Genomic DNA, 25843 nt, shown 5'->3' on the forward strand with positions numbered 1-25843 from the left:
GGGAACGGCAGGATGGGTGGTGTTAACTTACAGTGTTAGCGTTGCCCTCATGGGGACAGATTGTAGGTCATTAAATAACTGAGTAGCTCGATCACTCATACACGACTGAATTGCCTCTTTGACCGTTTAGCAAATTTCCATTTGCCAACACCATAAGTGGCTGCTTTCTACATCGCGGTCTGCATGAACTGGGTTGGTGTTCGAAAGGCATAAGCAAGGCAAATTATTTGGCCTTTCACTTAATGATTTCTCATTACCAAATAATTCACTATACAAATTTATTTTTTCAAATTTAGTTTGTCAGAATTACATGTAACAAATATTTCATTTTGATCACTGCGATTCTCTCTCCCTTTCTCCTCCTTTCCCTGGCCCACAAACATTTTTTAGCAGGACTGTGGGGGTATGGGGGAAAGAACTTTAACTTGTGGGTAAGTGAATTTGCAAAAGTTACATTAACTTTTTCAGGGCAAGAAACATCAAATGGATATTCTGAGGCTATAATTTGCTGGGCTATAATAATCCTTATTTTCATAAATGCAAACTTCCTGAGTCAAGTAACATAATTTATTGGGTTATTTTCCCATTTAGGACCAACTCCAGCCATTATCATTGACTGTGAAATTTTTGGGCTGCAGAAACGAAAAGGCCTCAAGTCTCTAAATTTAAGTTTTTAAGTATCAGCCTGGCTCAGTTGGTAGCACTCTCGCCTGAGTCAGAAAATTGTGAGTTCAAGCCCCATGTCGGCACTTGGAACTTAGAGCCTGGTCTGACACTATAATACAGTGTTTGGTGAGTGCATGAGCGGCTGTCCAAAAAAGTCTGGTTACTGACTATGACCATTCCTTGATAGGAAATCTGCAAATAAGGAAGTTGATATAAGTCGGAATAACTTACTAAAACAGACACAAGTCTAAGCTTCAACAAATCATATAACTTACCTTTGCTATTTTTACAAGGTATTTTGCTGACTCAGTTGATAGGACTCTTGCCTTTGAGTCAGAAGGTTTGGGCTTCGAGCCCCATGTCAGGACTTTCAACTCACATAGTCTAGGCTGACACTCCTGTGTAGTGCTGGGGAGTGCTGCATTGTCAGAGATCCCGTCCTTTGGATGAAATGATGTTCAACCCAAATCCTTTCCACCTGTTCAAATGGTCATTAAAGATCCAATGACACTAATAGAAAAGAGAACAGAGTTTCTTATGGTATCCATCCAACAATACTCTCAATGAAATTGGTCACTCACTTTGTGGCAGTTTGGGGGACTTTGCTGTGTGCAAATTGGCTGCTGCACTTGCTTACAAAATGTACAATCTTTACAGTAAATCAAGTAAAGCACTTTGAGATGTCCTCCCAACAAGAAAGGCAGATATTAAAGTAAAGATTATTATTTGTTATGAAATTTGAATTACATACGTTTGTTGAATTTGCTTGCATATTGAAGATCAGGAAGAATCCTTACACTATAAATTTGTTATTTATACAATTCTTAAAAAGAACAAGCTTCCAAATTAAGATTCAATTTGAGAATTTCTGCACAATTCTGCACAAATGCAAATGTTAAGACAATTTTAAGATGGTCTTACCTAGGACTAGATTGAATTTCAGGCCTCTAAAGCCTAATGTAATGCTTTAAATCTATAAAATAAAAGAAATTATTTTATGTTTATAAAATGTTTGTGCTAGGACCCTGAGAGGAACAAACAATTCTCCTGGAGAGGAACCTTCTGCAAGCATTTACTCAAAGTTCCTTAAAAAGTTAAGGAGTGTTTTAAGGAACACCGCAAATGTTATCCCTTTTATCATGACACATATGGGAATGCAAGAATCTGTTTGTCTTTTCCAAGTAGGACCATATGAAGCGTTACTGACATCTGCATGTTTTAGCCACAAACATTATCAAACCTGCATCAATCATGGGTCAATAATTGGAGGGAATATTTAGCAGGCTTTTGAAGTTCAGGTTGGGTAAGCAATTTGTTGGAATTAATTCACAGAAACTGTGAAGTCATGCAGACTAAACAGAATAACATCGTACAGTTGGACTCAGTGCTAAGGATTGACAGTTTGTGGAAATATGAACTAATAATATAAGAAGCCTCCAAGCACAATATGATCCAAACACTCAGTGATTTATTTTTCCATAAACCACTGGTGCCTATCATTTAACCTTGGATTAATTATATATTGGCACAATTCCTGTAGTAAACTTGAATTTAAGAGATTTTTATATGCTATTCAGTTCTGATTATTGGCAGGATGTTTTTATGGTATACTATTATAATAAATGCATGTTATTTTTAAAGCCAGTTTGGAGCAACTTTTGTTTAAGATCTTTTAGATATCCATCAAAATTGTTCTATATTTCAAGGGATGATGCTCCCTGTGGCAAGTATATTGAGCACAATTTGATAATAATAATAATAATAATCCTTGCACGTTCCAAAGTGCTTCACGGAACACACTGTAAAGTGAATTGACTGTATATTTGTGGGCAAACGCGGCAGCCAATTGCGCACAGCAATGTCCCACAAACAGTCGTAGATTGAAAATGACCAATTTATTATTGTTTTTGGTTTTGGAGGGATTATTATTAGGCTCTGTGTGGAGTAAGGAAACTTGCCCAAGGTTTCGCCCTCTGCCTGGAATTGAACTCAGGTCTCTCGCTTGCAAAGCGAGTTCTCTAACCACTGAGCTACAGGACTCCACTATGGCATTATGCAGTTTGCTCACAAAATACAGTCACTAGAATTTACAATATATCCTGTGAAGTGCTCTTAGATATATTCCTGATGTGACAGACACTTTATCAAACTGAAGGGTTATTATTATTATAAGTGCACACTGTTAAACTGGGGCTAATGTACTGCCGAGTGACGCACTGCCCCATTCAAGTGCAAAAGGGTGAAAATGTCAAACTCTTATCATTCATGAGTCTTTGCCAACCTTTAAACATGAGGGCGTTGAAATTGCAGTATATGATGTGATATGTAGGGGGGTCAATGACTCGAGGGCATAGATATAAGATAGTCACAAGAAGAGCGAAGGGAGAGCTTAGGAGAATTTGTTTTCACACAGTGTTGTTGGGATGTGGAATGCCCAGCCAAGTAAAGTGGTAGAGGTGGGTTCCAAGAGGGAAGTAGACAGGTATATGACAGATAGAAGATATGGGGATAGGGTGTAGCAATGGAATTGAACAAACATTTTTCTCTGAGAGCTGGTGCAGACTCGATGGGCCAAATAGCTTCGTGCACTGCAATTTTCATTATTCTATGCATGAACATTATGGGATGTTCCATTACTGGAGATAACCCAGTTGATAACTGCTGGAGGGAGAATATCCCCAAGGTTTTGCTCAACAGTAAATCCTTGAAGCTGAACGTGTCATCTTGAACATCTCAGCATTTCAGTGTTGGTTTGGAGGAATACTGTTTTAACCACTATTCCCTGAGCCAATACCTCCAGGAGGGAAATGACCTACAATGTTATAATTATCATTGCTGGTATATATATATATGGAACTCTCAGTCTGATTTGACATGGTGATGGGTTTCCTCATGTGTCAGATGAGCAAGTGACCAAATAAAATCACACACACAAAATAAAATCTCCACCACTACAAGACAGGGTACCCAAACTGATACCATGGTGTCTGACTTGCGGTAGACACCAAAAGGAGTGGAGATGGGAAGTGTTAATTAAAATGTTTATTTCACCGCCACCTCTCTGACATTTACAGAAGGGGTAATGGTGATTTCTGACAGCCACTGAAGAGCACGAAAAGGAGAACTGTGGGGAGATAGATTGTATTTTGCTCTCAGGCTCTTTTTATTCATTTTGGCAGCTTTCAGGAATAAAAATTAGCCATTTTATGACAGTCAAATTAGACACTTTTAACAGAAGTGCCAATTAGTCTTTCCCACCCACTTCTGTACGTATCTCAATTTAGACCCCATTATTCCAAACTTGGCTCCATACATCTTAACATTATTTGACTTAGATTCAAATAGCCTCTGGGTCTGGTCCAACAGTTGATACTTATTTTTGACAGCAGCTTGATATTTTGTTGAGAGCCAGCACAGACACTGTCACAGAGAATGGAGTCCTGTAGCTCACTGGTTAAAACACTTGCCTCACAAGCAAGAGGACCTGAGTTTGATTCCCAGGCAGGGCAAAACTTTGGGCAAATTGCCTCAAACCACACCCCTCTGTTTATCAACAGTAAGTAGGAACCCAGTTGTTAGACAATTGGTGGATCACTTTTCCGGGGGTAGTAATCCCTTTAAAAAATAATAATACTAAATTGGTCACTCAATCCACTACTGTTTGTGGGCACTGCTGTGCACAATTGGCTGCTGCATAGTCGAACGCAGCAGCCAACATGCGCAGAATAATGTCCCGCAAGCAACTATGAATTGAGTGACCAATTATATTTGGGGGATTGTTGTCCAGGACTGCAGGAGAATCTCCCTTCTCTTCAAATTGTGCCATGCGATCGTTAGCATTCACTCGTGAGAGAATTTATCGAGGTGTATAAAATTTTAAATGGTATTTGGAAAAGTAAATCCATAGTGTTACTTACGGATGCACCAAGGCAGTAGGATAATAAAACATAGGTTTAGAGTTACAAAGGGCATTTTCAGAATAGACACCAGGAAGTATTTCTTTGCAAAAGGTTGCCAGGAAGGGTGCTCGAAGGAAGAACATTGGATTCATTTAAAAAGCAGCTTGATAATAATAATAATAATCCTTGAATTTGAAATTGTGTTTTATCACATCTTCAAGACGTCTCAAAGCACTTTACAGAATGTACTGTAAAGGGAATTTACTGTTGTGGACGTTCTGGAAGGATGAGATCCAAAGGGGATCTGAAGTGATGCTGTGACGTCCACCAGACCAGACAGGCTCTCATCTTGCCTTGTCCCTTGGAGTCACTGGCAGTTCTGCCACGCCTGGCGTGGGTGGATGAGTCCAAGATGCAAGTATCTGCCTTGGCGTATCAACCACAATGGCGCCTGCGGCTGAATGCCTGAACATTGCTGCATGACAATGCGATGTGTCACATTAGCCCTGAGTCGTGTTATTCGTGTGGGTGAGGCAGACTTTGCAGTGAATGAAGATCGATTGATTCAGTAGACAGACCCATAAACCCAACCTACCACTTGTTTCCAGCCAGTTTGCATAGCTGTAAGTATGTGTTACAGGGTGTTACCCTCTGGGTGAAGCCAGTCAGAATAGCAGTAATACCTCTTTGGCTGCCAGAAAACTAGGAGTTCCCTGGCTTTTGTAACCTCAAGACATCTGTTGGCTGGGATCCTTTTATAAATTCTTTTGTGCTCACTCCATATGTTAGTGTTTTTACGCTCCCTGTGGAGATTCCATGTGCCGGTTCCTCTTTCCACTGTACAGTCACAGCATTTAGCAATATTGGTGCAGGACGTGACATTGCAGAGTATCTGTCTATTATACCAAGTCAAAGCCAGGCTGCTGATTTCCTTGCTAGAGTCCATGGGTTCCGGTTGTTGTAATACCCCACAAGCACTGCTATTAAAGAACAAAAACTTAGCTCTTAGACCTTGATATTGTTCATCTTTCCCACTTTCTCACCCCACACGCTCTTCAGCTCCCCTCTTCCTGGCTTGGAGGCCTAGTGAGCACTTTGATATGTCCTCCTGATGTGAAAGGCACTATGTAACTTGTATTGTAACAACAAAACACATCTGCTAGCATTGTGTTGAGAATCTGCTGATGTTTCTTGTCTATCCTCTGGGATTACAAACTATTATTTGTGTTTGTGTTAGGAGTGAAGGAGTGCTTTATATTTCGTAACAATAATAATCATCCTTACATTTGGTATGATGCTTTTCACTTTAGGAGGACATTGTGGAATATATCATGAAGTGCATTTGCTGTATGTGTTTTGTGGGTGAATGCGGCAGCCAATTTGCACACAGCCATGTCCCACAAACAGCCATGGAATGAGTGACCCATTTTATTTGAGAGATTGTTGGCCAGGACATCGGGAGAAACTCCCTTCACTTTTCGAATAGTGCCATGGGATCTTTAACACCAAACCGTACAGGCAGGCAGGACGCTCAGTTTAACATCTCATCTGAAGGACGGCACCTCCAACAATGCAGCTCTCTACTGCAACTTTTTTTTGTTATACATATATTTATATATTATATACACTGTAATATATTTGTTATATATGTCACATATCCATTGACTAAATTAGGAACAACGCATGCGAAAATCATGGTCGAAAATCAGGGGCAGTTAGCATACTTTTTCAACCAGCGAAAACCTTAAATGTGTTCTGACGAAGGGTCGTGGACCCGAAACGTTGACTCACTTTCCTTTCTCCATAGATGCTGCCTGACCGGCTGAGTTTTCCCAGCGACATCTGTTTTTGTTTTCAAAACTTTAAATGTGCTTGCCTTCAATTTCAAAGGCTTGCTGGAATCTTTCAATTCAATGGAGGTTTTTACTTCAGTCTAGTTCTGCTTTGTTCCTTTATGTCCTCTGGCCTGAGCCTATGTCACTTTGTCCTCTTCAGAGGTTAAATTCATATTCATTCCAACTGTGTTAAGATTGAGGATAGGAGACAATCTTGTCCTGAGTAGGTCATTGAATCATTGCCTTCTCAGCAGTTTTGAACCATTTCATTTTTTACGGTTGCTTTAAGAATTTTCCCAGCCATCTCGTCCAATGGCCAAATGGATAAAGGCAATGGCCACCGGCTGAGCGCATAGACCAGAATGTTGCAGGGTCTAACTCTGTGCTGAGTTAGTGAACCTCAGCTGGGACTACAGCTGAACCTCTGCAATTGGCCTCAGGGAGGGTTACGGAGGGAAATTCAGTCAAGGTTCTCATTCCTCCCTTATCACTGTCCAGAGATTACTGCTGAAGGTGCAATGTGAGTGCGAGTGTCAACAACAACTTCACAGGAACACAAAATAGGTTTGGATGAACAAGACCCTTCGGCCCATTGTACCTCATCCAGAACACTCACCCTACTTGTCTTCCCTTCACGGCATCAAACTATTTTACATTTATATAGCACCTTTCATACTGGGTAACAGCTTGAAGTACTTTGTAGAGATGGAATGGAAATCCAAGAAGATGGTAAATCTGTGTGTGTGTTGGGGTGTGGGTGGGGAGGGCAGGGTTAGGGTCAGGTGGGGCTGGTGAGGAAGGAGCTGACCAAAGGTGCAGTTGATGAGATGGTATTTTTATGAGAATCAGGTAAAGATAGGTTTCACCCAAGATGCCTGCCCGCCCCATTGGTAATACTCACTGTCAGAACTCACAGGTAAATAATGGATACTTAGAAAAGATACAGGGAGATGTCCATAAAACCATACCTGAATCTAAGGAAAAAAGAATAAGACACCTGGATGAGGATTAGGAGAAGGGAAGAAAGTTGGGTGAGAAAAATTATCAGAGAGATGAAAGCAAATTCCCTCAATCTGTTGCTCTTGTGCAATTACACAGGAATGTACAAAACCCCAGAATAGCATTGCAGTACTTGTGGGTCATCCCAAGGTCATTTTTCTCAATGAATAAAATAATCACTAAATAATCCTACACTAACTCTGCCTCTCATAGTCCTCAATTTAATTATTTGACTCTTCGATTTGTTGACAGTTTGCCTCTATCTGCTACTGGGTCCACATATTCATCGAGCTTTGGATCAGACGTTAAACTGAGGTCTCGTCAGGTGGATGTTAAAGATCCCACGACACTATACAAAAAGAGAAGGAAGTCTCTCCCAGTGTCCTGGCCAACAATCTCCCAGATAAAATTAGTTACTCACCCCATGGCTGTTTGTGAAACATTGCTGTGCACAATATGGCTGCCGCATTCGCCTCCAAAACACAACCTCTATACTTTCTAAGTGCTCTGCATGAGGGGCGTTATTACAAATGCAAGGATGATTAGTTTTTTGTTTGCAGTAAATCCTGTGAAGAGTTCTGAGACATCCTGACTTGAAAAGCGCTGTATCAAATGCAAGGATGATTAGTATCATTTTTTTTACAGATTTACCCGTCTCTGTGTAAAATTATTACAACCGCCTGTTCACCTTTCTGCCCTGATCTTAAATCCGCGCCTCCTCTTCACTTGCTGTTTGCCGTGTGCTGAGGGATGTTTCCTGCACTCGAGTGTGGATTCATCTGTCAGCAGATGGGTCAGTGCTTTCCTGAAGTGTGATTCCCTCGCTTGCTTTGAGGCTGACTTTTTGTTTTCAGAGCTTAGCAGCTACAGCATAATAATGCCAAACTCGTTTGTCAAAGTCAATTGGGTCAGTTGCCAGCCGTTGAAATCATTACATTTACATCATTGCAATTTCTACTTAATTAAATGGCTGCATGTACCACCAGCCGATTGACGGTTAATATACCTCGGGCACAGACCGTGTTACCTGAATTCAGTGTTAAATGTCAGCAAATTTATTGCTCAAGCAAATCGAACATTGGACAACTTAATTTGTAAAAATAAAGAAGCACTTTGACAGAGCGGGAAGAGCAGAATTAGCATTCACTGTTAATAAAGGCAAGCTGAGTGGAGTACCCTCTATGAGCTATTGAACCTCTGCAAATGTTAATACAGTTTTCTTTCTCAGATTGCATCTCTGCAACTGATTCCGAACAGTGAGGGCTTCAGTGAATACAATACAATGTAATCGGACTCGTTCAAAACAGAAATTCCACAGAGGTACGCATAAAATCAAGCGATTTTAATATTTTTTCTTTATTTGCTGTTGTTTAATGGCGGATTAATGCCAAGCCTTTCTAGTTGAAAGTGTTTTTAAGCACAGTTTTTACACCGATTTGACTTTATGATGGACTCAATAGCCAAAGCATAGGCCAGATGGCCTCCTTCTGTGCTGTGTATCCATTTCACACATTCTCTACGTGCGCCTGCATTTAGTGCCAGGCAACAGAATGGACGACATTCTGGGTTTGCTTTCTGTGAGCTGGGGCTGTTAAATAAAATTTTAAATAATGTGCGACCAGCGCTCACGTTGGCAAATGTCGTTTTGAGAGAGAGAGAAAGAGAGAGAGAGAGAGAGAGAGAAAGATTGATTTTTCATCTCAATAAAAGAAAAACTGATTACAACCCACCTGGAAAAATGTGTCTGAACTGCAGTGTTCACACGGTGAATGTCTTCTCTAACAGCAATGACTGTTTTGTGGCTGAAATTGGTGATTCACAAATGAGTTAAAAACAATTGCAATCCCGAATGACGTTAAGGCCCCTTCTGTGTCCACAGTTTTCCTTTGTGACATTCTGTCGGACTTTTTGACCTATTTGTTGGATGTGTGAAGGCTGAAATCAATTGAAATCAGTTATTCTGACTTCCCAGGTTTGCTGGTAACAAACCACAGATGTACCCCAGATATACTGCGTTACATTTATAGTGATGTTATCGCCACAGATTAAAGTGTGATGCTAGTCCGGCTTTTGGTGCTGTTTGGCCGCCTTTCCCCATATTTTCTTTTGGGGGAGGGGATCAGCTGAGTGTCTGACACATGTGGAAATCTATCACCGTTCTTAAGAGTATCCAAACCAAACTGAGATTTCCATGCAACCCACCTACGCTTAGATTGTTGGAAAGGAATGCACACTCTCTCCCTGGAGGGATCCATCTTGCTTACCTAATTCCAGAGAGTATTAGGCACAGGTTGGCAAGAGCCAAGGCTTGGTGACCAAGTGTGTGTGTTCGGGTAACTGCTAGAGTTTAACCAGCTAAAACCATATAGCTTGTCACTGTCAAGCTTGTCAAGCTTTCCCCCTGGTTGTCCATTCTTGTTCACAAGACCACCCTACTCGTCAGGGCTTTGGCTTGAAAGGTTAACAGGAGCTGAGTCTCATGACTCCCTAGTGACTGGTCTTCCTGTGCACAGCCCTCAGGCACGAAAGACCTCCCTGTATTTACTAGGATCCTAGTATCCTCAGAAACGCTCAAAAGAGTGCAATTTAGCGGCATCAATGGTAACATGCAACTGACTGGCAGCTTCTTTCTCAGCTCAACCATTTGTAACCCGGGTTCTTGGAGACCCAAAGCATCTTGTTATAACAGGGGATCGGACTGTATTTGAGCCTCTTAAAAGTTCTACCTAAAAGTAACATCTGTTGCCTCAAGTGATTGAATAGTGGAGTCAAACATTTCAGGCTTCAGTGGTATAAATTAGATCATACATGCAGCCAAGCAGTCAATGTGGCCTCTGCTCACATGTCTGAAGTGAGGACTTGGGAAATCAAGCAGTTGAAATCATCTTCTCGATTTTTACTTTTAAGCCTTTTTTTNAAATGCGTAAAACTGGCTTCCAAACAAACTTCAGAATTTTCTGAAATTATCGACAATCTTAAAATTTAAGAGAAAATGGTCTTGGGACCGAAAACAAGGTGGAATTTCGGGGCCTCCTGATTTGGATTTGGGATTGTCGGCGATTCCCGGGGGCTTAATTATTTCGCAGCTGGTAATCAGAAGTCAACTTACTGGTAAATTGATTCAGTTTCAGTTGTAAAACTGAGCTCGGAGCTGCTCTCAAGCACCAGTTAAGAGAGAGGAAGAATTAGATGCCCGGAGCTTTTATGGGTCAAAGATCAGTTTGCCACTGAGAATAATCTAATCCTGGTTACCTCCAGTGACCATTATGTTTTACCATGACTAATCGTAAACAACTGGAGTGCAGCAACTTGTTCTTAACTCATTGTTTATTCAGTTCTGCATCAACATAAGCAATTGCCTTGAGTTTCTATCAGTCTACACATGTGTGTCCCACAACAGATGATCTGTATTCAACATCGTACTTCTCTCAATAAGGATATTTTTGACATGGTTCACAATGGGACTAGGATGGAGAAGTTATTTTAATAGAAGCAACAGGAGTGAGTTTGTTCATTCAGCATGAGTCAACCATAATACAGATTTAGCTTTCTGATAGACAGATATGTCATTGTAATAATAACACATAATAATGCTTTCCTTGGATGTAATGCCTGGAAGATGTCTCATAGCATTTCACAGGACCCATTGTAAATTGTAGTGAGCGTATGTTTTGTAGGCAAACAATTTGCACACAGCAATGTCCCACATACATCAGCGAAGTGCATAAATAATAATAATATTCCTTGCATTCGATATAGCTCCTTATCACATCTTCTAGAAATCTCAAAGCACATCACAGAATATACTGTAAAGTGAATTGACTGTATATTTTTTGGGATAAACAATTTTATTTGAAGGATTGTTGGCCCAGACACCAGAAGACAAACTTCCTTCTCTTTCTGAATAGTACCACAGTATATTTGTTGTCCATCTGAATGTGCAGACGGGACAGTTTAATGTCCCATCTGAAGAACGGTACCACCATCAAAGCAGTGCACTTTTACCCCACCAGCTCTGCGCTGGAAAGTCAGCTTTGACCAGGTGAGTTCAAAGTTCTGAAGAGGGCTTGAACACACAACCTTCTGGCTCCGAGGCAAGAGTACTATCAACTAAGCCAGACTGACAGCAGGACAGCATATACCAACCATGTGATAATGACATCCCACTTCAGAATTTTCACTCTTAACATCTGAAGAGCTAAAAATTGGCTTCAAACAATCTCAGAACTTTATAGCTGCAGTGCAAATCAGTTAGGATTAACACACAGCAAAAGGGCAAAGAAACAAAGAGGAATTGCTTACGTTTGGAAGATATTTGCTCCTGTACAGGAGAGGGGGTATTTAATCTTTACCTAGAGTGTAATTAACAACTAAAACTGGCTGCCAGGAAGGGAAGCTGAGGCCTGGACAATGAACTCATTTAAAAAATGGCTTGATGTTGCAATGGGTGATCAGTAGGGTGGGTAACTTTACGATCTTGTGAGATTTGCATTTTGTCCGTTACATGGGTCATTTCTTTTTTTACGAAATATTTTTACACCGTTGATTAAACAGGAAGATTCTCAATGTGGCACTCCCTATTTGTGCTTGTTTTTGGAAACACTGTTGAAAACATTGTTTCAAGTACTTCCCGTAGATAAGATCTACAAAAAGGAACCCTACTGTCCCTGACGAACCGTTACTATGACAGGAAGTGCTTGCTGCAGGAACTTCCTTCACATGATAACAAATAGACAGTGCGACTCCAATGAATTGAATAGTCTGGTCATTAAACCAGTCGGAACAAAGGAACCTCTTTAATCTATTCATACGTTTTAATGTGGATCAATTTTCCTTTGAATCTAAACAATCTAAACGGAGATTCAAATCTGCCAGGGTACAGTAAGTACACTCAATTATCCTTTTTCCTCCATGTCCTCCCTTCCCTTCTGGACTCTGGCACCTAAACCATGACCACCATCCCACTTCTCTCCCTCCTCCGCTGCGCTGTCTCCTGTAGCCCGTGGGCTGATGCTGTCCTGCTGATCGCTCGCTCCCGGTCTCTGTGTGAGTGTTTTGGCTGCCGCTCTGACCCGAGCCACTCCTCCTGGAAATGCTGCTCCTCCTACCTCCCTTTATCCGCTACTCCCACTCTGTCCTTCTCTCTCTCCTCACCGGTCTCCCTGCCTCCAATATTCATAAAATTCAGCTCATTCAAAACTCCGCCACGCGCATTCTCACCTGCACTAAACTTCGTACCCCGATTAATCCAGTCCTTGCAACTCCACTGGCTCCTTGTCACAGAGCAGATTGACTTCAAGATCCTCACTCCAGTGTTTAAATCCCTCCATTCCTTGGCACCCCCTATCTCTCTAAACTCCTCTCTCCCCACAGCAGTACCCGCTGCCTCCGCTCTACTGGGGTTGGCCTTTTCCATGTTTCCCGAATCCTCTGCTCCAACATTGCCGGCCGTGCCTTCAGCCACTACGCTCCGAAACTTTGGAACTTCCTCCCTCAACTGCTTCACTTCGTTCCCTCCTTCCTCATCTTCAGGTCACGCCTCTTTGACTGCACCTACGGTCAACTTCCCCCTCCCACTGGCTCAGCCTTGGGCTCCGCCATTGTTAAGCGCTCTGAGACGCTGCCAGGCATGGGGGGCAAAATACAAATACAAGTTGTTGTTGTTGTAGTCAATTTTGCCCACAAAATATACGGTCAGTTCACTTTACACTATATTACATTATAAGTGCTCTCACCTCTGAGTCAGAAAATTGTGGGTTTAAGCTTCAATTCAGATGAGACTAAACTGAGATCTACTTGTTCATGTGAATAATAAATAGCTATTGGCACTCGTCAAAAAGAGAAGAGAGCTTCTTCCAGTGACCTGGCCAACAATCCCCAGATAAAATTAGTCATTCACCTTATGGTTGAATGTGGGTCATTATTGTGCAAAACTGGCTGTTGCTTTCTCCTAAAAAAAATCATAGTGACTACATTTTAAAGTGCATTGTGTTATATCTCATCCGAAGGGCAGCACATCAGACAATGCAAAATTCCCCACTTGAGTGTCAGACTAGACTGCACTTTCACATGAACAATGTTGGGATTTTCCTCAACCCTCATTCCAGTCAGCGAGCTTCATTCACCTCTTTTAGTGGAGAACGTTAACCTTGTGCTGCTAACAGGTGTGTGCCATCAAAACCTTTCCTCCCTCCCTAGCGAGCGTTGAACTACACCAGACCTTCCTAGCCCCTGACAAGAGCAATCACAGTAGTTAGGCATAAGTCTCCCACACTTATGAACAGGAAAACTCAGCCGTTGTTTTGCACTACAGAGTGAATTTGTTTTGCAAAGCTGAGTCACTCAGGGTGGGACAAGTGAACTGCACACAGCTGCACCAGCTGAGCTGTTATACTCACAGCTTTGCGTAGCATTCCTCCTGACCTCTTTCCAGGTCATAAGGTTGCATAGTTTGCTCGCAAATCAAACAATAAACACACGCGTCTCTAAACCCATGGACCGATGCCCTGTCTTCTATGGGATCCATTCCTATTGTAAAATTATGAACCTTTAAAACGCTTTAGACTCTCAGAACTGGAAGTTAGTCAATCAGTGCGCATATTCTGCCACTGACAGTGTATAACCTGGCTTTGTTTTTCACTCTGCCCACTGTTTAACACAAGGCAAATTTGGGGCTCACTGTTTCAAGAGCTGGTACTTCAATCCAGCAGTACACATTCAGGTTGTACGTGCTTGGCTGTGCTGGTGGAGGGAGTGCAGCGAGGTTGTTTCCCATCCAGGAAAATGTAGTCATCTGGTAAAAACATTAGCGGAATGATTTATGCTCAAAAAACCTTTAAATCTTGACACACACCAATTACTCCTGCTCAGTATATCCCACTGTGGTCCGATACATGAGTCAAGCCCACATGCCAAGTCTTGACATTGGATCCTATTACCCTTTGATGGGCAGTCTGTAAGAAATCTTCTTGTCCAAGTGGATTTCCCTTTGTTGGCATGTTGGCATCAAAGCAAACACTATGAGGGATTTGTGGCACCATAGCACTGAGCAGTAATTGTTCTTTCAGCAGTTTGCTGCAGAATTATTGTGTCACCAAATGTTCAAAAAAGAAGGAAAGGATTTTTATCATGTTGAAATGTTTCAACTTGCTCTCAGTCATTTGGTCACTCAATCCATAACTGTTTGCGGGACACTGCTGTGCGCAATCCACATTTCGCTCACAAACTATACAGTCAATTAACTTTACAGTATATTCTGTGAAGCACTTTGAGACATCCCCAACGACGTGATAAGTCGCTATGTCAGATGCAAGGATTATTATTGTTTTATATGTTTTTTGTAGGAAGATATTTTCAGCAGGAAAGTCCCACAGGCAGTCAGGAGTTAGATGACTGGTCTAAGGGATTCTTGGCCAGGACACCGGGAGAAACTTGCTTCTTTTTTGGAGTACCTCCATGGGATCTTTAGCATCCACCTGAACAGGCAGACGGGACCTCAGTTTGACTTCTCACCCCGAAAGATGGATGAGATTTGCAGCATCAAAGAGGTGCTGGCCCAAAATGTATTAGCGAGCGTTCCTCTGGCTAACATTGTAAAGAGCCAGGAAACTGCTGGGAACAGTCTGGCAGCTGTACCGAGAGGTTTTTGAATAGCTTGTACCTTTTGTAAATGCTTTGAATGTAGGCGTGTGCCGACAGTTAGTGTTTGCCGCCTTGCTGCTATTGGTAATAGTGAGCTCAGCTCGGATAGTGTTGTAGAATATAAAATACACTACACTTCCAATGCCAACGTTTGCCATGCTGCCTTAAAGGAGACTTAGCTGTCACTGCCCCCTCCAGGGCTATAGTGTGTGAAAATCCCTTTTACCACATCTCTAAACAACAGTGAGAACACAACACAGCAGCTGCAAGTCACATACTGTGTGCTAATAGGCCATGACACAAAGAGATGAAATTAACAGTACATGTTAAAAAGAGACTGTAAACCAAAGTCGATACTTTTTGTTAAATATAATTAATGACTATTTCAAAAAGTATCTTTTATGTGGAGTGGAGGGAAGAGAGGGGAAGAAGCCAACAGGGTTCTGTCATGAGACGTTAATGTTAATTTTAATGTTCGTCAGTCATGAGTTTCTGCAACAGCAGTAAATCCAGTCATGGGACAAGTGATACCATTAGGTACAGCCTCTATCGCTGAGCACTTCTCTGTTGGTAAATCTGACCAAGAAATCCTGTAAATTGTAGAGTTCTGTAGCATGTTGGCTGGAGTACTCACCTCACAAGCGAGAGGACCAGGGTTTGATTCCCAGGCATGGCGAATCATGAGGCAAGATTCCTTACTCCCGGTTGTTAGTCGATTATTACTTCAATAATCCCTTCAATTTTTAAAAAAGAAATATAAGTAAATGGGTCACTCAATCCACGACTGTTTGTGGGGTTCTGCTGCGCGCGATTGGCAACCACATTTCGCCCACAAACTATACAGTCAACCCATTGGACAGTATATTCTTTGAAGCGCTTTGAAACGTCTCAATCATGTGGTAAGGGCCTATATCAAATGTAAGGATTATTATTATTCTTACTAAATCTGATCAAGAAATCCTGTAAGTGCCAACTGTTCCTTCACTTTCCTGTTGTTTAATGTTCAAGCTGTAGTGATGGATCCAAAGCCACCAGGCCATCTAATGTTAAAGGAAGTCAGAATACAAGACCTGTATTCTTCTATCACTCAAGTAGTGCTTTATTGTGCACACCAGCATGCACAGACATTCCCATACTCTGGGCACAGACAAAAACAAAACCAATGCAATGACTTTATTCATAAGTGGGTGCAAAAGGAGTCTTATTTGTGCCAGTAAAACAGCTTGTATTCCAGTTCAACCCTGCGGGCTCATAAAATCTCTCAGTCATTCCTCAAAATCTCACGATTGATTAGCGTAATCTGGCCACTTGGCTGTGTCAAAGTTCTATGATTTCACACAGTGAACTCTCTGATGTACAATTGACTGAAAATATTAATATACTCGTTTCAAAGGAAAATAGATTGCTGAAGCTGTTGCACGGATGAATGTTTTCGAAAGCACTCCGCTCTCTCTGTAGTCATTTTTTTTTTTGCAGTGCCGCAACTCGCTTCATTTATTCCTTGCTTTCGGAGTCTTTTAGGTGCACTTTTCGGCTTCATTTATTTTAATTTACCTTGGTTGATTCCGGTCCAACAAATGACAAAGTTAATGATTGGAAGATTGCCGGATGCTTGAACTTTACGTTGACAATGGCGTTTTGAGCACTATTTAATTGGTGGTCAATGTGTCCCACTGTACTGCCCACCCCCTTACACACACACATCACCTCCCTTCACCACCACCACCACCACCACCACCAGAGAGGAATGCTGGCACAGACTGCCAACCCAGAACAAACCCAATAGCATAGCAACTGGAAGAGAGCAATAACACAGGAATTCTTTTCCTTGCTGGAATAAACACCAAGCAGTTAACTTCTGCAGCTTTATCGCATTAGCTTGAATTTTTGATGTTGCTATTTTGTTCCAGCCACACACAAGCCAAGCAGCACTGAACAAAAAAAGGGGGGTCTGGAGACTTCCTCCAATATAAAATTAGATTACTGCTGCCTGTACTGCCGACCCAGCCAGACACACACTGAAAGTCACAGAGTAGATCTGATGTTGCTCTGAATCCAACGCAGGCTGCTGGATGGCTTTTAATCATCTGCTTCAAGCAACCGACTGATGAATGATGATTGTAAATGAATGCCTCTGACCCAAGCAGGAGAGTGACTGGCCAGTGGGGAGTGAAACAATAGTCTCAAAAGCTCCTGTGGTTCACCCTTGCCAGGCTGACTGAGGTAAGGTGGCTGGAATCTATTTTAAAAGCAAGATAGAGTTTGGATTTTGTTGAATTAAAGTGCATTTTGCCTTTTGCTTTGTACCAACTCCTGGACAGACATCTATCTATCTATCTATCTATCTGTCTGTCTGTCTGCATCTTAAAGCAGTGTGAAATTCCTTCTGTTTTCACTCTTGAGTCGTAATAAAATGTGACTTAGAGAAGAGAAGGCACACAGTGTGTGTTGGTTGTTGTAATGTAGATTATATGATTGCCTAGCAACACAGGAATGTAATAGCAGGGGGGGGAATCTAACCAACTTCCAAGATTATCAAATTGAAGAATTACAGAGTTATGCAATAGGGAAACGAAAATAGTTTTTTTTCTCTCTCTCTCCTCCTTGAGATAAATGATGATTCGTTGCCTTTGCTATGTTGAAATTATCTGTGCGTTACATTACAGATTCCTGAAACCTCCATTCAGATTTTCCTGCCAGGCTGGGTTTGGATCAGGTTGGTCTAGACAACTTAGGAAAGGATCTCTGCTTTTTTTTAAAAAAAAACTGATGAGTAAATGTTTTCCTGCTGCTGTAAGGAGCCTGTCAGTGGGTGGTACAAGAGTTTATATACTGCTGCCGGAGTACAGAGGCTTAACTTTTGGTGTAAGTCTCCTATAAACAACTTTAGGCGAAAGGCAGACTGCACATCCAGGTAATGACTGACCACATGTGAATGGCATTGACCCACCATCCGAATGAAAAAACAGGTGGAGGAAGAATGGGAAAAGATAAGAACCTTTAGAATTGACTCTTGTTTTCTCCTCTCATAAATCTTTACTTGCCTTTTAATCATTGAGTGTGGATGCAAATTGTATTGTTAAGGACTACAGTATTTTTTCCCCCCCCTCTGTTTTCAGGGCTGAATCACTTCTTTATACCAAACTAAGTTTTTATTATTCTTTTCAACTGCAACAGTTTTTTGGCAAATTCCAAGCGTGGGTTTAACCTGTGCTTCATAAACAATAGTGGCATATATTTTGTGCAAAGTTTTCTGCATGAATTTTAATCTTTCCCCCCAACCCGCTTATCGCTGCTTGTCCAGCTAGGACCACCCTAACCGCTTAGGCTTTGGCTTGCAGGGTTAACAGGAGCTGAGTGGGAAGAATCCCAGCCACACACACACACACTTACACACTCAGACTGTATATTGTATGGGTTACTAAAAACTATTAGTCTTTTGTCGGTTGTTGGTTACCTGATGGATTTGATTCTTGTGACATTACAGTGACAGCAAAATTGATTGCTGCCTTTAGACACAAGTATCGATATTTTAGGATTGAACTACAGTATTTTAAGGAGAGTTCATCACTTTAGCTTAGTGCCCTGTAGTCCATATGTAACTTCATTAAACAACACAATACTTGTATTATGCATATGTTTATTTAAAGGTACATTTTTCAAGGTCACAGGGTCTAGTGCATAGTGAGAATCCAGCTGTTGCCTCTTGAGTACAGACTGTATTGAATGAGTAGTCTGACCTCCTTTATACACAGTGCATTTATCAGTGTACTGTGAAATTCAGCTCCTAAACGGACACAAATTTAACAGGTGTCAGCTGCATTCTCTATTTATACTTTGTGAAAGTTGTTCAGAATAACAGTCTTTCAGAACTTGTATGTCTATTTTTGATGCCTTGCCTGGAAGCTGAGCATTGTGCAATGATGTCTTAGTGATGCCGTCAGATTTAGCACTCTCCGTAATGGGAAGGATGCTTGAGGTTAAATTTTGGCCCATCGGCTTCTGGTGCCACATCACACAGTGGAAAAAATTGAGGTGCATCTAGTGAAAGTCTCAATCCTGTCTGTCAAAGCAGCTACTGTGTTATCTGAGCACTGGCTGAGGTCATAATAATAATAATAATAATCATTGCATTTGATAAAGTGCCTTATTACGTCTTTGAAAAGTCTCAAATTGCTTCACAGAATATACTGTAAAGTGAATTGACTGTATAATTTGTGGACGAAACGCAGAGGCCAATTGCGTACAGCAGTGTCCCACAAACAATCGTGGATTGAGTGACCAAATTATTATTTATTTATTTTCCTTACACTGGACGTTCTTTTCAAAGGAAGCAAGTTCTTTGCTTCGGTTTTGTTATTACAGTTCCACACAATCTTTGGATCAACGCTTATTCGTGTTTCTCCGGATGAAACTGTACAGAGGATTGTTTTTGTTTAGATCAGGGAGTCAAGTCAAGTCAAGTTGCAGTGAGGACAGATGGACACTGTGTGGCTGCATAGTCCCTTTTGCTGTTTAACTGTAGTATCATAGATCGTATTGTTTGAAATGGTTAGACTTTCAGTGCAATGGGCATGGAAAGAGAGAAAGGGAGTAAAAGAGAAAGAAAAAGGAGAAAGATAGGAAAAGAGAGAAAGAACGAAAAAGAGAGAGAGAAAAAGAAAGGGATAGGAGAGAGAGGGAGAGAGAGAGAGAGAGAGAGAGAAAGAAAGAGAGGGAACGATTGAGAGAAAGGAAGGAAAGAAAGAAGGAAGGAGAGCGGAAGGAGGAAGAAAGAAACCTCTGTGAATGTGATAGAGTGCTGATAGATGTGGTGCCTATTTGACTTCATGGGATGAAAAATGTGTGTTATATCATAACTATCGTTGGTAATAACTATCACATCATTTATTTGCCCACTCTCCTGCTTCGTAGTTATGTTCATTGAGTGAATGAAGTGGAACCTTTGCTTTCAGTGTGTCTTCCGTATTCCTGCATGTCGATATACCTAAATGGGAGGTGGGGGAGAGAAAGAGAAAGCGAGAGGGTGGGGGTGAAAGGAAAGCAAGACAAACCTGAAAGAGATGAAATAATGTGAAAATTATTTATTTGGAAACGTGGACAATTGTATACATGTGTGTGTTATGGGTACACAATCACTTTTGTGTGAGTCTGTGCAAAATGAGGCTTGCATTTGTTTAGTGTCAAGTCTGTAGTGTGACTCAAAGCTATCACGTGAGACACACCCAACTGGTATTGAATGGACAGCAGACAGCCAGGCAGAATGTAATTGACTTTGACAGGTATAATCAAATTGAAAATTCAGGTCATCTATCAGTACGGTCACCAATAAAAGCTGGAATCAAATAAGTTGCTAACATTCCCCAGAGAAATTGCCCTCCGTTTTGAAGGCTCAGTTCCACACTAATGCCCTAGTTAAATTGCACCGATCAATCATCAGTGATGAAAAGACAGTACAGGGAGCTACTCCAGGTATCTGAGCTCTCACAATGTAAAGTTTATGTTTAGCAGTTCTACCTCTCCACCCCCACCCCAACACATTCAGTCTCCTCCCAAATTTACCCATGGGCTATTTTAGGGAGTGAGGCACATTGTCCAAGGCAAAAGAACAACTTTTCTAAGTGCCGTTGCATTTAGTGAACAGAAGGAAGCCTTTCAGCCCATCACACCAATTCTACCAGTTTATTGAACAGTGATGGATCTTTTATAATAATAATAATCCTTGTATTTGATATAGCGCTTTTCACGTCTTCTAAATGTCCCAAAGCGCTTCACAGAATATACTGTAAAGTGAATTGACTGTATATTTGTGGGCGAATGCGGCAGCCAATTGCGCACAGCAGTGTCCCACAAACAGTCGTAGATTGAAAATGACCAATTTATTATTGTTTTTTGTTTTGGAGGGATTATTATTAGACGTGTGGAGTAAGGAAACTTGCCCAAGGTTTCGCCCTGCCTGGAATTGAACTCAGGTCTCTTGCTTGCAAAGCGAGTGCTCTAACCACTGAGCTACAGGACTTTTAATCCCAATGTCACACCCTCTCTCCATACAGCTGATTACCTTTACGACACAAGCATCTGACGACCTCTCCCTTAAACGTTCCTATGGAGTCCACTTCTCTAGCTTTCTGTGTGAAGAAATGTATCCTGACCTCAGTTCTGAATTTACGGCCATGCCTGCCTTGTAATGGATCCCTCTGCCAAGCGGGAAGATTCACATCCCATCTAACTTGTCAATTCTTTTCATTATTGAAATACCTCAACAAATCACCCCTAACGTCTTCTGTTCTATGGAATATATGACCTTAGTGTACTCTCATCCTAGTTCAGCGTCTTCAGTACAGCTATTACTCTACTGGGGCATCGCTGGACATGCTCCAAGGCTAGAAAATCCTATCAAAGAATATTTCATATAACTGGAGCAACACCTTATTTTTATATTAAAACAGCACTGCCAGCCCAGATCTTGCATCAGAATGGAGTGATATCTTAAGCCACAATGCTCTGATCTGCTGTATCACAGCAGTATAAAACTGCAGGTGAAATGTAAGGCCTTTCGTATCACCATAGAGAATTCCCCAAATGAAAATGTTACCACGTTTTCTGAATCCTCATACGATTTAAAAATGCCATTGACTTTTCTTTACAGTAACTAATTTGGATTAGCGTGTAGTTATCATAAGCTATGAGAGGGAAAGGGTTACCAACCTCAAGGTCGGTAACTCCAGTTTATGTAAGATGTCATTAAAGTTGCTCCTTCAAGCTGATTGCCAAACATCTCGCTCTGATGGCACATTCTGACAAGAGATACCCAAAGGCAATACCAATAATGCTGATCATGAAACAATGGTTAAAAACTGCTTGAACATTGTTTACGAATGTTCTCTGGATTTCTCAGTGAAAGTAATATATTATAACCACTTTGAGTAACAATTACTCTCCGTTATTAGTGGATATTTTACTCTGTTCCATAGCTATGCTTTCGTCACTGATGGCTGACTCCATGCATTACGAGTATGATATACAATGGTGATCACAAGGGCACTATTAATACCATGTGACACTGAGAGAAAACAGATGAATAGTCATGTCTTCTGTGGATTATCTGCATCTTCTATAATCGGAGTGTATTACACACACAATAATGGATAGCTGGAAGTCATCGAAAGGCAGTAATCTCATGAAAGAAATGAGAAAATGCCATCTGAGCCTCTGAAATAAGATTACGGCTGTGACATGGTTCCAATGCAGCTGATCCTCTCTATAACATATGCTGTGGAGTTTGTTGGTTGGTTTGGGTCCATTTATTCTGTTACTGGTGATGGTGTAAAACAGAGGTCTCCAACCGGTCAATTGCCGCTTGGTGGCGCTCTCGAGCACGATCAAAAAGACACGAGGAAGGAGCAATAAAGGCGTCGTTAATGAGTCAAAGTGAAAACGAGGCCGGATGGACAAAGTATCCGATGCATCTCAAAATAAAAATATAAACTTTAATGTTTAAACTGTGGCATATATCGCTCCTGGTCTCTTGTTTTTATTGAGCATGTGCGTGACGCCACTTGGCCACGATTGACCAGTTGGACACCACTAGTGTAGAATGATGGCTAGTTAGCTCCAAGTCATTGATTTATGACTTGGACTTCCCTTTTGAACTCCACCCCAGAGTCCCTTCACCTCGCTCCTCCCTTACCTCCTTCGAGGCACGTCTCAAAACCCTCCTCTTCGACCGTGCTTTCGGCCACCCTCCTTCCCCTACCCTCCCTGCCCTCCACCCTTCCTGATCCCAACTCCTTGCTTGGGTCCAAATTCCTGATTGCCCAGCGCCTTGGGATGTCCTACTGATGCGAAGGGAGCTATAGAAATGTAATTTGTTATTCTTGTTGTTGTATGATATACAAACTGAAGGATAAGTGACTGTGACAATGGCACTGTTAAGTGATCACAGAATCAATGGGTTAACCTCTGGTTATTGGGATTATAATGCACCAGTATAACCAATATAAACTGTTGAATTAACAGCCATAGAATAAAGGAAGTTGCTTCTATCCTACTTGATTCTTTGGAACACGGTCTTGGGAATGCTCTGTACATTAATTCCCAATATCTTAGCTTTCCAGAAAAACTGTGTCAGTGTAAATACATTCGTCAGGGTTAAAGCCATATCTGTAAACAAAAGTGAAGTAGCAGCCTGGCTCAGTTGGCAGTACTCTCATCTCTCAGTTAGAAGACAACTAGTTCAAACTTGGGAGACACAATCTGACTAACACTCCATTGCATTGATCAGGGAGGATACTGCATTATCAGAAGTGACCTTCTTTGAATGAGACATTAAACCAAGTCCCATCTGTTTGTTCAGTCAGATGTTATCGATCCCATGATACCATTAAAAAAGAGAAGGGAGTATCTCTCAGTTCCATGGCCAACAATCCCCAATATCCCCAGTTAAATTGATTATTCAGTACCTGTCTGTTTGTAGCAAATTGCTGTGTGCAAATTGGCTACTGCATTCCCCTTTGAATACACGGTCACTACACTTAACAGTAATTACTGTAAAGTGCTATTCAGTGTTTCAATGTTATAGGCGCTATATCAAATGCAAGGTGGGACTTAAGGACTGATAGAGAGGGATGGAGCCGGAGGGTGAGAGGGAGAGAGTTCCAGAGATTAAGAGTTCCAGAGGTTAGGAGTACCAGAGTTTATGAGGCAAGAGGAGTGGGGAGGAAAAGATTGGAGGGATAAAGAGGTGGTAGGTATTTTATGCCGTGCTTACCGTGGAGTTCTGCTACTGACTGCAGCCCTGCCAATACTATATAAATGTCACTGGCTCCAGAATCATTAACTATTGCATTCCCGAGATTTGTTTCCAGCCTCTGGACTAACTGCCATGAAATTAAACAAAAGAACAACTTACAATATTTTACTATGCCTACTATACTAGAATCAAAGAACATTGAAGGATCCTTTTCTCTTGAATAAAAACAAAAGTCGCTGGGAACACTCAGCAGGTCAGGCAGCATCTATAGAGAGAGAAAAGTGAGTTAACGTTTCAGATCGATGACCTTTCATGAGACCTGAAACGTTAACTCCCTTTCCTCTCTCCATAGATGCTGGCTGATCTGGTGAGTGTTCCCAGCGATTTCTGTTTCTGTTTCAGATTTTCAGCATCTGCAGTATTTTTACTTTTTTCTTGAGTTACTTTGAATATTTTAAAACGTAAGAAAGAACATCTTGTGCTTGTGAAGCTTTAAGACCTAAGTAACGCTATCCAATGTGGAAAATAATTCAATTTGCTTACCATAAAAGTTACATTAAATAAAAAGACTGACATTTAATACAGTGCCTAATGTTGTAATGTCTCAAAAAAGCACCTCACACGAGTTACTTTGAAGTGCGTTAATTGTTGTATAGAGGTTAGGTATACCTGCCTATTGTAACTGTTAGTCACAATTTGTTTCACATTTACAAATAAAACCAAAATAAAATGTCAAAGAGCTTCACAGGTAATTGCTGTCAAGTACAGTGACTGTGTGTTTCTGTAGGCTTACATGTCAGTAAAGTATCCCTCACATCTCTGCTGGATTTACTCAGTAAAGGAAACTGTACACTGTTCTTCCGCTTAATCACTTTGCTTGCCCTGCCTTCAGTCTGAGGAGCTCCTGTGTAGAAGGACTGTTAGTGGGTGAGGATTGGAACTTACACCACGAAGCATTAGGATGCTGAATAGTTGATGAAAACTCTGTGCAGAATTCTCTTCCCTTTAGACGAGAGATAAATTTGCTGTTAATCACTAACTGGGATGTAATCAGAATCACAGCGTGCTTAATATGACAACACGTCCTATTGTCGTTTGCTTTTCAACAAAGTATTTCAGGAACCTGGGTGAACATTATTCATAAGCAGTGCACCATGTGGTTTACTAATTATGCATTCCAGTGCAGAACAGCTACAGAATTCGGGAAATGGGGAGGGGAAGAAGATCTCTCTTTGCTACATGTAATTGGAGACCTGGAGTTAGCTTTGGTGCCTCCCCGATCAGAGGGCGGCCGGACTGCAGCTTTGCTATTTGCTCTGACAGCGAGAGAGAAGCATGAACGTCCATTTCAGCTGTCACAGTGACTACGTACCGTGCACTATCGTAGTAAGGACTGTCTGAGGAAAAATCCTTTGCATTCGTGGGCAGCGAGCGGGTAGACAAGGAGCTTCTCCAATAAGGGGTTAAACAAATGTGTCATGGCCAGTTGTTCAGTGTTAGACTAATCAAGTGCGAGAGTACTTGTCATTCAGAGTCACTCAAAGCAGCTCGCGGTGGGATATTCCTCTCATTACTTATAGGTAGGTCTGATTCCGCATTGTCTCGTGTTATATAGATGTGAGTGTGGGGAAAAAAGGATGTGTCAATTTTTTGCGTTCCAGTTATGAGAAAAATAAAGCTAGATCAATTCGTTACTTTCCTGTGAATTACAGATGCAAATTTGAGTTAACCTGGAAAGTGTGCATTTACATCTCATTTAGCACGACCACTTTTGTTTTAATTCTGGCTATTTGCAGAACAGTGCGAAACAATATTCTGTGTGCTTTGTATTCCATGTAGAAGGGAGCTAGGTTTAGAAGTTTATCACAATGAACCAGGATTTTAGTTCATTTGATGGATGAGAAATATGCTGTGGGGTTCTATTGAATGCATTTGTAAGAGTACATTACTAAAATTTGTGGAAGGATCCAGTTAATATCTTTCACATTTTAATCTTAGCCTACATTTAGGACGTGATTCCTAAGATAATTCATAGTCATATCTCAAAACAT

The 25843-nt window shown here is 41.3% G+C and overlaps 1 protein-coding gene across 7 annotated transcripts in view; it reads left to right on the plus strand.

Moving 5' to 3' along the window:
- The window catches only part of sema3c (sema domain, immunoglobulin domain (Ig), short basic domain, secreted, (semaphorin) 3C), a 156052-nt gene that overhangs the window by 60090 nt on the left and 70119 nt on the right, over nt 1–25843 (plus strand). The window contains exons 1-2 of one of the 7 annotated variants that reach the window (XM_007890922.2): nt 17052–17263; nt 17707–17756. The exons of 1 other annotated variant lie outside the window; for it this stretch is intronic. The gene's annotated coding sequence lies outside the window, so the exon portion shown is untranslated. 5 more of the 7 variants (XM_007890921.2, XM_007890920.2, XM_007890924.2 and 2 more) reach the window with 5 other exon arrangements.

Source organism: Callorhinchus milii, unplaced genomic scaffold (assembly GCF_018977255.1).
Source record: "Callorhinchus milii isolate IMCB2004 unplaced genomic scaffold, IMCB_Cmil_1.0 Scaffold5, whole genome shotgun sequence".
NCBI classification, from domain to species: domain Eukaryota; kingdom Metazoa; phylum Chordata; class Chondrichthyes; order Chimaeriformes; family Callorhinchidae; genus Callorhinchus; species Callorhinchus milii.